Source organism: Molothrus aeneus, unplaced genomic scaffold (genome assembly GCF_037042795.1).
Source record: "Molothrus aeneus isolate 106 unplaced genomic scaffold, BPBGC_Maene_1.0 scaffold_34, whole genome shotgun sequence".
NCBI classification, from domain to species: domain Eukaryota; kingdom Metazoa; phylum Chordata; class Aves; order Passeriformes; family Icteridae; genus Molothrus; species Molothrus aeneus.
Genome location: NW_027099005.1, coordinates 1914339 through 1928558, shown reverse-complemented (window position 1 = coordinate 1928558; position 14220 = coordinate 1914339). Strand labels below are relative to the sequence as shown.

Sequence of the window (14220 nt, the reverse complement as noted above, 5' to 3'; positions counted from 1 at the left end):
GACATGAACCTGAGGGAGCACAAATGCCATCAGCCCCTGGGGCCAGCAAGGCCTGGGGGACGCCAGGGAAACCACTCAGGTTTATTGTGACAAACCTTTGAGTCCACCAATTCTAACCTTCACCCTAACACCACCTTGTCTGCCCTGAGCCTCCAGATTATACAACCGCAGCTCCCTCATGTCCTTTCAACCAGATTTCTCTTCCAGAACCCTCACCAGCCTGCTTGCCCTTCTCCAGACACACTCTAGCCCCTCCATGGCCTTCCTAAATTGGGGACCCAGAACTGGACACAGCACTCGAGGCGTGGCCTCACCAGTACAGAATGCAGGGGAAGAATCCCTGCCCTGCTCCTGCTGGCCACACCATTCCTGATCCAGGCCAGGAGCCATTGGCCTTCTTGCCCACCTGGGCACACTGCTGGCTCATGTCCAGCCTGCTGTCCATCAGTGCCCCCAGGTCCCTTTCTGCCTGGCCTCTCTCCAGCCACTCTGTCCCCAGCCTGTAGCGCTGCAGGGGTTGTTGTGGCCAAAGTGCAGGACCCAGCACTTGGTCTTGTTCAACCTCACCTTGGCTGGATTTGGGCCCTGGATCCAGCCTGTCCAGGTCCCTCTGCAGAGCCCTCCTAGCCTCCAGCAGATCCACACTCACACCCAGCTTGGTGTCATCTGCAAATTTGCTGATGCTGGACTCAGTCCTCTCATGCAGATCATCAGTGCAGATATTGAAATCCATGCTGGCTGGCTCTGATCCCTGGGCCATCCTGTGGGTGCCCTGTGATGGCACTCAAGGTGATCTGTTCCATAACCTTGCCGGGCACCCAGGTCAGGCTGACAGGCCTGGAGTTCCCCAGCTCCTCCTTCCAGCCCTTCTTGGGGATGGGCTCACATTGGCACCTCCAGTGCTCTGGGACCTCCCTGCTGAACCAGGACTGATGGTAAATGATGGAGAGCAGCTTGGGGAGCTCATCCACAGCTCTCTCATCCCCCTGGGATGGATCCCATCTGCTCCCAGAGACACCTGTGAGCATCTGAGTGGCTCAGCAGGTCCCCAGCTGCTTCCTCCTGGATTACAGGGGGTCTGTTCTGCTCCCTGTGCCCATCTACAGCTCAGGAGAACACTTGTCCTGAGGACAAGCTGTCTTATTGTTGAAAATTGAGATACACAAGGTGTTAAGCAGCTCAGCCTTTTCCTTATCTTTAGTTACTCTGCTCCCCATTGCATCCACTCTCAAGTAGAGATTCTCCTTATTCCTCCTTTTGCTATTAGTTTGTTTATAAAAACTTTTCTTTATTACTTTTTGCAGAAGTGGCCAGGTGAAGCTCTAATTGAGCTTTCATCTCTCTACTTTTCTTTCTGCATGACCCAACAGCATCCTTAAACACTTCCTGAGCTGCCTGACCTATTTTTTCTGAGTTCCCACAAAAAGCTCATGCCCAGACAGGACAGTAATTTTCCTCTCTGGTTAAACTTTGTCACAGAGGCACAGGCTGCTCCTTCCCCCTTAAGATTCCTTTCTTGAGGTGTGTCCATCCTTCCTGGACACCTTTGTTTTTAACGGCTGCTTCCCTTTAAAAAATCAGTACCTGATTCAGTACTCTCCAAATCTGCATCCTGAATAGGCCAAGGTCTGCCCTTCCTGATTCCAGGGTAGACGTTTTGTTCATGCTCTTCCTTCTTTCACAGGATATTGAAAACTCGATTATTTCATGGTGGCTGTGCCCCAGGCAGCCTCCAACCACCACATCTCCCACCAGCCCTTCTCTGTTTGTGAACAGCAGCAGACAGAGCTTTCCTTGGGAGTGGGATTGTTACCAAAAATTCAGTAAAATAAAAACTCCTTAACACCAATATAGCATTAAGAAGCAGCATTCTTTATTTGGCCAGATGCACAGGGGGATAGCCCCTCCCAAAGCTGTGCATGCTGAGTACAGGAAAGTTTCTGTTTACATTCTGTATTTTGCACACATCTTCATTGATTGTCCCAGACTAAACATACATATGTGTGGAGTTGGCCCAGCTGTGACTCAAACACAACTGGATTTTACCCCAAAAGCACTGAGCGTGAGCTTCAAGCCCTGAGAATCATTTGTTTAACTTGGGGTGAGCTTGAGAGTTCCCCCAGAAGCCTTTGGTGTTATTATGCGAAGTTGTCCCAGTTCTGCTCCCCTATTGGTTACCTGTTTGCCCTAGATGGTTGTTGTTCTAGAGTGTTCCACCCCCAAGTGTATATATTGTTGTTTCCCCTTTGTCTCAGGTCTTTGGATCCTGTCCCTCATACTGTGGTCGTCTTCTCCACATTTGTTGTTTTTCACCCTGTTATAAAAGTTCTTTTTAGACAACTCCATCGAATCCGCTCCTTTTCATTTTCGCCACCCTCGCCCTGAAGTCAGGGAACCAGAGAGGTTTGTCGCAACCATACTCACCACAATGCATATGATAATCATTTCCCCAGAATCATTAACACATTTCCCTTCCCCTTTACCCATGCGTTCTTCTGTCCTGGGGGTCTCTCTGGTGGTCCCTGGTGCTCGTGGACCCCCATGTTCCAGTGGGCCTGGCTGAACTGGCAGGACACTGAGGCTGGTGAATTTCAGTTCCCCTTCTCACACAATGGGCATTGTGTGGTTTCCATAGGCCTGGGGTTTTGGAGAACAAGCTTCAGGTATCAGCTCACCTGGTGTAGGCAATTTATCATCTGGTAACATGAGGTCACAGAGTGGGCTATGACACCACAGAGTGGGTTATGGGAAGTCACTGAGCAGCTATGGCATCATAGGCTGTCTCTGTGACATCACAGAGCCAGGTGTGATATCACACGGCAGAGGTCTGACATCACAGAGCAGACTATGACATCACAGAGTTGGCTGTGACATCAGAGACCAGCTGTGTGACATTAGAAAATGGGTTGTGACATCACAGAGCAGGCTGTGACATCACAGGGGGAGGGGTGGCTGTGTGACATCACAGGAGGGCTGTGTGACTTCACAGAGTGGGTTGTGGCATCAAAGACCAGCACAGTGATATCAGAGAATAAGCTATGACATCACAGAGCAGGCTGTGACATCACAGGAGGGCTGTGTGAGGTCACTGGGTTGGTCACTCTGCCCCTGACCCCCCTCACAGTTTCCCCCGAGAAGTCCAAAGCTGTTCATGCCCAGCAGGGTCCCTGTCCCCTGGTATCCCCCTGGTCCACCTGGAGCTGCAGCCTCCCCCAAGGATGTTCCACAGGATCCACCCCAAAACCTGACTCAGGGACAAGGGGCCAGGGCTGTGTGACCAGGACATCAAGGACGGGGATTATCCAGGTCACTGTGGCCTGGGTTGGGTTCCCCAGGGCAGGAAAGATGTCTGGCAGCTGGAGCAGGGTCTGGGAAGGGCCTCCAAGGTGGGGCTGGAGCCCTTGGGCTGTGAGCAGAGGCTGAGGGAGCTGGGCTTGTCCAGCCCAGAGCAGGGAAGGCTGAGGGGCTCCTCATCCCAGCCTGGCAGTGCCAGCGAGGAGGGGATGGAGAACTCAGAGCCAGGCTCTTCACTGGGGGGCCTGGGGGGAGACAAAAGCCAATGGCTGGAAGGGGAAAAAGAGGGGAGATCAGCCAGGACAGGAGGAGATGAAATGAGTCAGGCAGGTTTCAGCATTTCTTCAACACCAAAAGCAGCCTGACTCCCTTCTCTGTCCACCACTGACAGCTTAAAAAAATGGGAATTGTTCAGGCTGCTTTTCCCCCACTCCAGGATGGGCATCCTGATACAAGAGTTTGAGTGTGCTTATATCTATCACAGAACCATATTTTTCTAAAATTAATTTTAGTATGGAAATCACTTGTGGATGGTGGACATGTCAGAGGCTGCTGGGACATTGCACATGGCTCAGGGAAGAGCGTGATTGTTACTGAATTGTGTCCTGTTCAACCATGGTCTGTTGGCCATGAAGAGAAACTTCCTGTGCCTCTGAGTCCCACCAGTTCCTAACCCCCAAAGGACACAAACTTGGTGAGTTCTGGTTCCCACTCCAGCGGTGGCACCTGCACCTCCCTCCATCCCCAGAGCAGAGCTCCCTTGTCCCAGAAAGTCCCTGGCAATGCAGGGATGAAGGAAACAGGGCAGGCTGTGGGGATCAGGGGCAGGGCACAGCCAGGGATTTGGGGTGGTTGTGAGCCCAGGGCAGGACTTGGCCCCTGGCCTTGGTGAACCTCATCCCATTGTCCTGGGCCCATGGCTCCAGCCTGGCCAGATCCCTCTGCAGAGCTTCCTGCCCTCCAGCACAGCCACACTGCCACCCAGCTTGGGCTCACTTGGGAACTGACTGAGGGTGCCCTCCATGGCCTCATCCAGATCAGCAATAAAGAGATTTCACTGACCTGGCCCCAATCCTGAGCCCTGGGGACACCCCTGGATGTGACTCCATTCCTCAGCTGCTCTGAGTGCCAGGGGTTGGATGAGGGAAATGGTGGGGAGGGGGTAGGGACAAAGTCTGATTGATTGTCAGCCATGGAGGGTCTTGATTTTCATATCTGTTCAAACTGCATTAGGAGGGGCTGGGGATCAATATCAAATGAGGATTGCTGATAGCAATCTATAAACAGGGAAAGAAAACTAAATAGGACAAAGCAATTCTCTCTTCATTCTTTTCAATTTAGTAGATTCAGTTTGAATACACATCTGAAATATCTCTAATTAACCACAAAAGAATTCAAGACTTGAATTATTCCCATGGGCTTGTCTTGTTTGGGTGTTTTGAATAAATGTTTATGAGCCTTTGTCACTGAATTCCTGAACTGAAGAGCTCAAGCAGGAAGAGGCCTCTGGAAAAGTAAAGTTCATCACCAACCTCCAAGGTGTTGAGGATCCATCCTGATCAGAGCAGGAATGAACAGAAATGGGCACAGCTTTGTGGCTGGCCCAGCTCTGGGATGGGCCCTGGGCCTGGAGCAGGAGCAGCTCTTGAGGGCCCCAAGGCCGGGGCTCTTGTGCTGCCCTGGGCAGATGGGATGGCAGCAGGGGCTGCAGAGCTCTCAGCATCTCCTTCAGAGGAGAGCAGGGCAGCCAGGGAGCCTCCTTTCCCTTGGCCAGGCACCTTCCCCCATGGTGGGGCTGAGTCCTGTGGCAGCTGCAGCTGCTGCCCTTGCCAGGGGCTGAGGCCGTGGGGCAGTGCCCAGAGCAGCCTGGCCTGAGCAGAGCTGTGGGGCCAGAGCCGGCTGGGCTGGGCTGGGCTCAGAGATGCCCTTGGTGCTGCCCAGAGCTCAGGGCAGCTGGCAGAGCTTGCAGGGAGCTTGGCTGGGCTCAGACAGCCTGGCCCAGAAACCATCAGTGTCCATCTCAGCCTGGCTGAGCGTGCAGGAGCCAAGAAGAGCAGCCCAGGCTCTGCAAGTTCTCTGGGTGGGAGCTGAGCTTGTGAGCCCCTGAGCCCTGCCCAGTGCTGGGGCTGCACCTCCAGCTCCAGAGGAGATGGGACAGATGGGAGCAGAGACAAATCATTCCTGCTGAATTCTTTCTTGTGTTTGCCTTTACAGGTGACCTGGATCCATATGTAGAGGAGGTGTTTTGTGTCAGATAACACTGGTAGAGTGAGAAGAATAATATTATGTAACTGAAAATATTATTTCATGCATAATACACAATGAGGAAATAAAGACTCAAATGATCAGGAGAGCATCTGAATTTTTCAGAGGAGGAGAGACTCATTGATGTTCCAGTAGTCAAACCTGTTCAAATTCTTTCCTCAGGGCTTCCTTGAGATGAGAGGTGACCACCAGAAGCCAAGGCCAGCCAGAGCTCTCTGTCCTGGCAGCTTTTGTCTGGGAGAATCTTGCAGATAGGGAATTTTTCAGGGGGAGTATCAATTTTGGCTGTGGGCACCTGGAAAGGTGGGTGGTTCTTTTCCATAGTGCTGTTTCACACTGGCCCCTTGGAACCATGCAGCCCAACAGTGCCACAATGATTGCCTTGATTCCATGGGGTCCCCACAGTGTCACAATGGCCCCTTGGTTCCTTGATGCCCTAATTTTTTTTTGTTACCATGATCTCCACATGAAGGAAAGCACAGAGCCCCAGTGTTTCAGGGGCTGATGAACAGCAGCCACCAGAGGCCAAGGCCAGCCTGAGCTGTCTGTTCTGGCAGATTTCATCTAGGAGCAACCAAATAAATATCTTGGATTCTGTATCTCAGATTTACAGAATTTTGGGAACAGAATCCTGATTTTAGACATGAGCACCTGGAGGAGAAGGCCAGTTCATTCCCACAGGAAGGAAAGCCCAGAGACCCAGTGTTTCAGGGGCACATGGGGAACAGACCCTCAACATGCCAAGGGCAGTTCAGCCAGTCAGACCAAGCCAACCAGACCTGTTCCCTGTTCCCTTGGATCCACAGGGCCCCACAGTTTCAAAATGCTGGTGTCACATTAGATCCTTGGCTACACGAGGCTCTGCTGTGTCACACCTGCCTCTTGCTTCCATTGGGCTCTGCAGTGTCACTATGATCCCTTGCTTCCATGAGGCCTTGCAGTGTCAAAACGGTTTCCTTGGTTCCATGGAGCTGCACAATGGCACAATGGCCTCCTTGGTTTCATGAGGCTGCAGAGTGTCACAATGGCCTCTTGGTTCTTTTGGGTTCCTCAGGATCCCAGTGGCCCCTTGGCTGCATGAGGCCCAGCTGTGTCACACTGGCCCCTTGCTTCCATTGGGCCCTGTAGCATCACAATTGGCCCCCCTTGCTTCCATGAGGCCCAGCAGTGTCACAGTGCTCCCCTTGGTACCGCTGTATCACAATGGACCCTTGTTCAATGAGACCCTGCCATGTCAAAATGGTGTCCTGTATTTCATGGGGTGTCACAACCTCACAATGGACCTTTGGTTCCATGAGTCCCACACTGTTCCAAGAATCCTTAGCTCCATGGGGCCCTGTAGGGTCACAATGGTCCCTTGGTTCCATGGTGCCACACAGGGCCACAATTGCCCTTTGGCCCAACAGGGCCTCATAGTGTCACAATGGACTCCTTGATTCCATGGAGACACAAAGTGCCACAGGTGCCCTTTGGTTTCACCAGGCCTCAAAGTGTGAAAATGGCCTCCACGGTTTCATGCAGCCATGCTGTGTCAAAATGGACCTGTGGTTCCATGATGCTCCATAGTGTCACAATGGCCTCCTTGGTTCTGCACTTTAAGAATGCCACTTTGGTCCCATGGAGCCCCACAGTGTCACTATTGTGCCCTTGCTTCCATGAGGCCTTGCTGTGTCACAATGGCCTCCTTGGTTCCATGATGTCCCGTAGCATAGCAATGGTCTCCTCAGTTCCACAGTGTCAGAATGGCCCCTTTGTCCCATGGAGCCCCACAGTGTCACTGTTGTCCCCTTGATTTCATGAGGCCCTCTAGAGTCACAATGGTTCCTCGGTTCCAATGGGTTCTGAAGGTTCCTAATGGTCTCCATGGTTCCATGAGGCCCTGCAATCTCCCAATGGACCCTTGGTTCCAAGGGCCCCGCAGTGTCACAAGGCTGCCTTAGTTCCACAAGGCCCTGCAGTGTCATGGTGGCCCCTTGGCTCCATGAGGCAAAGCAGAATCAGAATGGCCCCTTGGTTCCATGGGGCACCACGGTGTCACCATGGTCCCATTGGTTCCACAGGGCCCCTCAGTGTAACAATGGACCTTTGGTTCCATGAGGTTTCTCAGTGTCTCAGTGGCCCCTTGGCTCCATGTGGCCCCGCTCTGTCACAGTGCCAGGTGGTTCCATGAGGCCCCACAGTGTCCAAATGGTCTCCTTGGTTCTGGGAAGCCCCACAGAGCCACAAGGGACCCTTGGTTCCAGGAGGCTTTGCTGTGTCACAGTGGACTTTTGGTTCCAAGAGCTTTCACACTGTCAACAATGGTCTGAGCACTGCAGTGTCACTGCATGGATCCTTTGTTCCATGAGGTTCCAGAGCATAACATGATCCCCTTGATTCCAGAAGGTTCTGCAGTGTCCCAATGGACCATTGGTTCCATGCAGCCCCACACTGTCACAATGACCCCACAGCTCCAGGAGCTTCCACACTGTCAGCAATGCTCTCCTTGGTTCCATGAGGCCTTGCTCTGATACAATGGACTTTTGGTTCTGTGGGGTTCCACTGCATCACCAGGGACCCTTTATTCCATGAAGTGCCACAGTGTCACAGCTGACTCCTTGGTTCTGTCAGCCTCTGCTGTCACCAAATGTCCAAAATATCAGAATAAGACTCCATAACACTAATTTGTTGTTTCAGAGGGTATCATTTATTCAGGCCTAAGGTCCAACATGGAATAACTGCTAACCTTATTAGGACATGTAATTCTACCACTGTGTTGCTTATACACAGTGGCTAAATACGAATTACAACTTACCCATTTCCATAAAACCCACCCCAAGTTCCCAGATTCACTCCTTGTTTTCTCTATCCCTGCACCCTTGAGCCAGATGTCTTCTTCTTCTCTTCCAACCACTCTTGCTGGGAAAGCAGCCCCTGCATGCCTTGTTCCTGTGCTGAAAGTTCCCAGGCAGGGTAAAAATGGAATGAACCCTTTTGGTATCAGCCCCAGGCTTTGTGTGGGCAGGCAGAGGCAGGCAGGAGGCAGAGCTGTCAGCAAAGGAAGGGCCCAGCCAGGTGGGGCAGCTGGGGGATGCCGACAGCCTGCAGGGACAGAGGCGCAGGGCAGGGACACCGTAGGACAGCCTGGGCTGCACAGGGCACAGGCATGGGCAGCAGCTGCAAGACAGCCCTGCCAGAGCCAACCTGGGCAGCACTTTGGCCATGGCTGCTGGGCCTGGGCCTGAGGCAGGAGCAGGAGACAAGTGACCCTTGCAGGCCTGGGGCCTCATGGCCTCCTTGTCCCTGCTCAGCAGCCTGGCAGGGGCCGCCCCATGCTCCTGCCCTTGGCATTGCACATCCCCACATGCCAGAGCCCATCCTGGCAAGAGCCCTGAGCAAGGAGGGAGGGACAGGATCTGCCTGGCCAGGCCCTGGGGCTCAGGCCTTGGCCCTTGGCATTCCTCAAACACATCCAGCTTTGCTCAGCACCAGAGACACCTTGGCCTTCTTTGTCCCCAGCTGTCATCACTGCCTTCAGTGTTCTGCTCTAACTGGAACCTGGGGACATTTTCTCAGTCGTGTCCCTCAGTGGGATCCATTAAAACTTCAAGAAACTTTGCAGTTTCAATTTAAGTTTGAGTTCTTGAGAGGTTTTTTGAAGACACTCTCAGGGATTGAGTCTGATGTAAACAACACCAAAGCTCTGAGAGAGTCATTAAAGTTTTCCTAGTCCAGTGATGGAGAAAGATTTCAAAAAACAGACATTCCTATTTTAAACGATGTATTTTATTTTCTTTCTCTTTAGAGTAGAGACGATTGCAGCATTCTGTGATTGATATTGACCCAGGGTCTCTCCTCAGCAGCTCTGGCCTGCTCACAAAAGCTGTGCCTGGAGCTCTGACCCAGTGTGGACAACCTTGCTCCACATTCCCCAGACCCATCCTGTCTGTCCTCACTGCCCTGGGACCTGCTGTGCTTGGAGAGCTGGCTGCACTCAGCCTAAGAGGGGTTTTCTCTTTTTGGGGTTTTTTGAAGCAATCTGAAACTCCTGAGTTTCCCCACTGCAAACAGGCACACTGCTCAGGTGTGTGCCAGCCCTAGGTGCCACCAAAGCCACTGCAGAGCTGCCCTGGGCCAGCTGTGAGGGTGGATCATCAGCCCAAGCTGCACTGGGCCACTGCAAGGGGCTGTGGCCATGGGCACTGCTCTGACCCCACTGCTGGGTTTGGCTGCCACGGCCACTGTGAGAAATTAAACTGTCCTTGGAAACACTGGGGAGGACTGGGACATACTGGGGAACACTGGGAACATTGTGGGGAAGACTGGGGACACAGGGGCACCCTGTGTTTGAAATTGGGTGGAACTGGAGGGAATGGGAATGGACTCAGGTGTTTTGGGAGGGACTGGTGTGTATTGGAAGGGATCAGAGGGGCACTGGGGTTTTACTGGGGTTGTACTGGGGTAGTACTGGGGATGAACTGGGCTGTACTGGGAGGGAATGGATAGGCTGTTCCCGCCTCCGCCGCCTCTCATTTGCCGAGGCTTCCGCCCATCACCTCTCACAGCCAATCAGCGCCAGAGATCGGGGCTTGGGGGCGGTGCCTAGATGGCTGCCATATTTTCCTTTTGCCTACAACTCCCATCATGCCCCGCGGCCGGATACAGCCCCATTGCAGCCGGGACTGCAACGCCCGTCATGCCCCACGCTCCCAAGAACCCTGGGATCCGCCCCCATCTGTCCCATAAGTGTCCCCTAGACCCTCCAGGATCCCTCAGTGCCCCCTCAGTGCCTATCTGGGAGCCCACAAAGGCGTCCCCAGTTCCCCTGAGTGCTCCCAACCCCACAGATGCCCGGTACAGCCACTTCTGGGAATTCGTCTCCTCTCATCCCCCGTGGCCCCAGAGCCCCTCAGAACACAGTCCCGCGCCTAAAACTCCTGCCGTTCCCGCGCCCTAAAGAGCCCGGTTAGAGCTCCCCGAACTCCCCCCACGGATTCCCGAGCCGTTTACGTTCCCCCGAGGACCTCAAGTCACGGCTTGGACGCAAAAGTGTCCCCCAAGAGCCTTCCCGGACCCCCAAACGCCGCGTTCCAACCACTTCCAGGACTACAGCTCCCATCATGCTCCGCGGCGCACGTTCAGCGCTATTCCAGCCGGGACTTTATCTCCCGTCATGCCCCGCGACTCTCGGAGAGCCATTGCAGCTGCGCCTCGAACTCCCGTGATGCTCTGCGGCCCCGTTAAACCGTATGATACCCGCGCCTACAACTCCCATCAGCCCCCGCGCCCCAGAGAGCCCCGTTCGAGCTTCCCAAGGGCGCTCCCGGACCCCGAAGGGCCCCGAATTCCCCTCCCTGACCTCAAAGGGCCCCCCTGGACCCCCAGGTGCTGTCCCGGACCCCGAACTGTCCCTCAGAATCCCTGAGTGCCCCGTCCAAGTGCCCACCTGGCTTCCCCAAGTGTCCTCCAGACCCTCAAGTTCTCTCTGAATTCCCTCCCCAGACCCAAAATTGCCCCAAATGAGCCCCAGAAATGTCTCCATGGACCCCAAAGTGCCTCCTCTTGACCATATGCGAAAAAAAGATGATAAAAATGATGGCAAAAGGTCTACAAAGAATATTAGTTACCATAAAGAGGAAGAAATAAATACCCAATAGAGCTTAATGAATTAATGAAGGGAATTGTGTTACTTAGAACCAATGACCAATAATTTTCTGTGTTGCTAAAAGTGTATAGATTTTTTAATATAAATATACAAATTAGGTAATTAATTTGAATAATACTATCAGAATAATATAATTACCATTTTATTAATTAATTGAATTTTATTTATAAGGAAAAATGCTTAAATTTTTGGATATGTTTAGGGATGTCACTCCCAGGTGGGCGATGGTTTTATCATTCCAATGGTGCAACTGCCAGACCAGTCTCCTGGCAATTTAGTGTATGCTGTAGTACCACAGATCCAAAACATGTGTTTAGGGGCCCCCCAAAATGTATGCTTAGGTTCTGTTGGACATTCCCAATATTTAGAAATGCCTTTCATTCCCCAAAAGGGGTTTATCCCTTATTCAGTATACTCATAAAATTCATATGCTTCATGGTAGATACACTTGTTCTTTTCTTTCAACAGACCAAAATCTATTTGGATCTCTTGGGATCCGCTGGGTAGCAGAGTTCTTTACTGCTAAATGCCATTTACAGACCATTCTTTTTACTGGTGTACTGTACCCCTTAATACTAAATTAATACTAAATTTAGTTTGTGGCTAACTTTTTTCACTGAATCTATGAATAGGTTCTTACCTCGGGGTATCTCTAAATGGTCTTGTTCTCTTATTGCTTTTACTGTCTCTTTCTCTTTGACCTGATGTACCAGGCTTGCTTCAGTAGCATCACATTCAAGCACAACCAGGTTTCTCCTACAGGGCACTCTCCCAGGAGTTGCTGCCTAAAAGTGGTGGTATTCAGGACTGTCCAATACATTGGGGGAGGTTAACACAATTCGGGTTAGAATTGGTGTGGACTCTAGACAAGGAGCTCACTTCTTCCTCCTCAAAGAGGGGTTGGTAGCACTCACTGCGCTGCTCTCTTGGGCTCCCCAGAGCACCACCAGCAATTAGAGCCATCTTTACTGCTCTTCCCAAGAATCTGGTATGGGTCATCTGGCACGACCGGCCCACCCAGCCTTGCCTCTTGGGGAACTTTACCAAGAAGAAGCTTCCAAGCTCTTTAGAGTCCCTTCTACCGCTTCTCTGGTTAAACTTCTCTTGGTCCGTTCCTTACTAATTTTGGTTTCTCTTAGGGGAGTGGTCTGTAGAGGATTAACCTGGAGTCTTTGGAACTAAATTGGGGGAACTTAACCAGAGTTACTTATTAACAGTCTTTAACTTTTTACAAACTTATTTTAAACACAGAGCTGTCTTATAACACTTTAAGATAAGGTATGGTTCTGATACCAAACTCTTTTCTTATTCAGTTCATCAGTCTTTTGGGCTCTTCCTTTTGAGAGTCAACTTTAAGTCTTTTGGTCCTTTTATAATGGTATACTCAGGTGAATTAACTCGTGATGTGGTTGACTCCTGTCCTGAGTTAGGGGGTGAGTCATGTGGAATCTAGTCCAATGTTAGGGGGTGAAACTGACATTGAATCCGGCCCAATGCCAGAGGGTGAGTGGTGTGGAGTCTGGTCCAATCCCAGAGGGAGAGTGGTGTGGAGTCTGGTCCAATGCCAGGGGGTGAAACTGATGTTGAATCTTGGTCCAATTCCAGGGGGTGAGAGTGGTGTGGAATCTGATGATGTGGGTCCAACGTTTTCCTCTGGTCCGCAGAGTCGAATTAGCAATGAGGAGTACCTGAAAGGGGCTTTCAAATATAGGCATTAATGGTCTACTATGATTTTCTCAAAACCCAATTTCTTGGGTTAATTTTATGTATAATTTGTTAATTTCCCTTTTTCCATATCTTGCATGTTTCTCTCATCAATTTCTGCCTACTCTGTATTTTGCAAGGAGTTGTATTTCTGTTGGCTAACTTAACTCCCAAAGGGCTGTCTTGGGGGTATCTTTTCTAGCATGCTTTTATTCTCCCATTTTTCTCGGCATCTAACTTACTGGTTTGCTGTTCAATTTTCAAGATCTTATCTATTCATCCCCTGCCTCTGTTTCTCACTTTCACTAACAGCTGAAATACCACTTTTCTTTCAACCCCTTGCATCTAAAACAAACTTTTTCCCCACACTGCTTTTCAACACAATACACCTCCCTCCAAGGAGATGTGGTAAAACTTACAATGCACAATCCACATTACCTATACTTTAATTCGTCTACATTCACTCACTTTTATTTCTCATTCACCTTCACACATTCCTTCACACCCTCAAGACACAAAGTGGATCCTCATTGCCAGAAAATCACGGGTCCCTGTGGCCCCCCCTCGCCTTGGGGTTGGCCTCCAGCTCTCAATATCTCCGGGCCTTCTGGAAGGGCCCTGGCTCTGCTGCCTCCGGTGCCCGTTCACCTGTGAGGCTGCCTGCGTGTCACTCACGCTCTTACAGCTACGGCCCCCTCACACACCGGGGAACACTGGTCTGGTTTGCAGGTCACACACACTCTTTCTACTGCCCCCTTCCTACCTGCCCGGGAAGTTGAGGCTGACTTTGTTTGTGACTCACTCTCACACACACAAGACAACAATAAGGTTGTTTGACTTTCACATCACTTATTACAAGTTTAGTGCTACTGTCCAGTCCTAGTGCTATTGGATATCCTTCTACCTAGCTGTCTAACCTCAGATGTTTTTGGGTATTTTACTATACTTTTTGGTACTTTGTTGAGACAGGACTTATCTGCTCCTGTATCCAAACAAAAATTCAAATTCTTCATTTAGTGGTCCCACCTCAATGTTTACCAAGGGCTTTTCTAGATGTTGCATCGGGTCCCCTAAAGTGTAAAGCCCCTGACACCCTTAATCATCACCTCTAAGAACCCTCTCCAAGGCTTCTTGTTCCCTGGCTATTGCCTCATCGAGACTGAGCTTTCTACAAAACTTCCTGACATGTCCTGCCTCTCCACAATAATAGCAGTGTCATTCACTCAAAGGGACTTGAGGTCTCTCTATCTCTCTTGTACCTGACAATCCTGGCCTATCTTTGCCTCCTCCTGGTGGTGGACCCACCCACCCCT

General features: G+C 51.2%; 1 pseudogene; it reads left to right on the top strand.

Annotated features, from left to right (window-relative positions):
• The window catches only part of LOC136570539 (serine/threonine-protein kinase pim-1-like), a 51926-nt pseudogene that overhangs the window by 23975 nt on the left and 13731 nt on the right, over positions 1 to 14220 (top strand).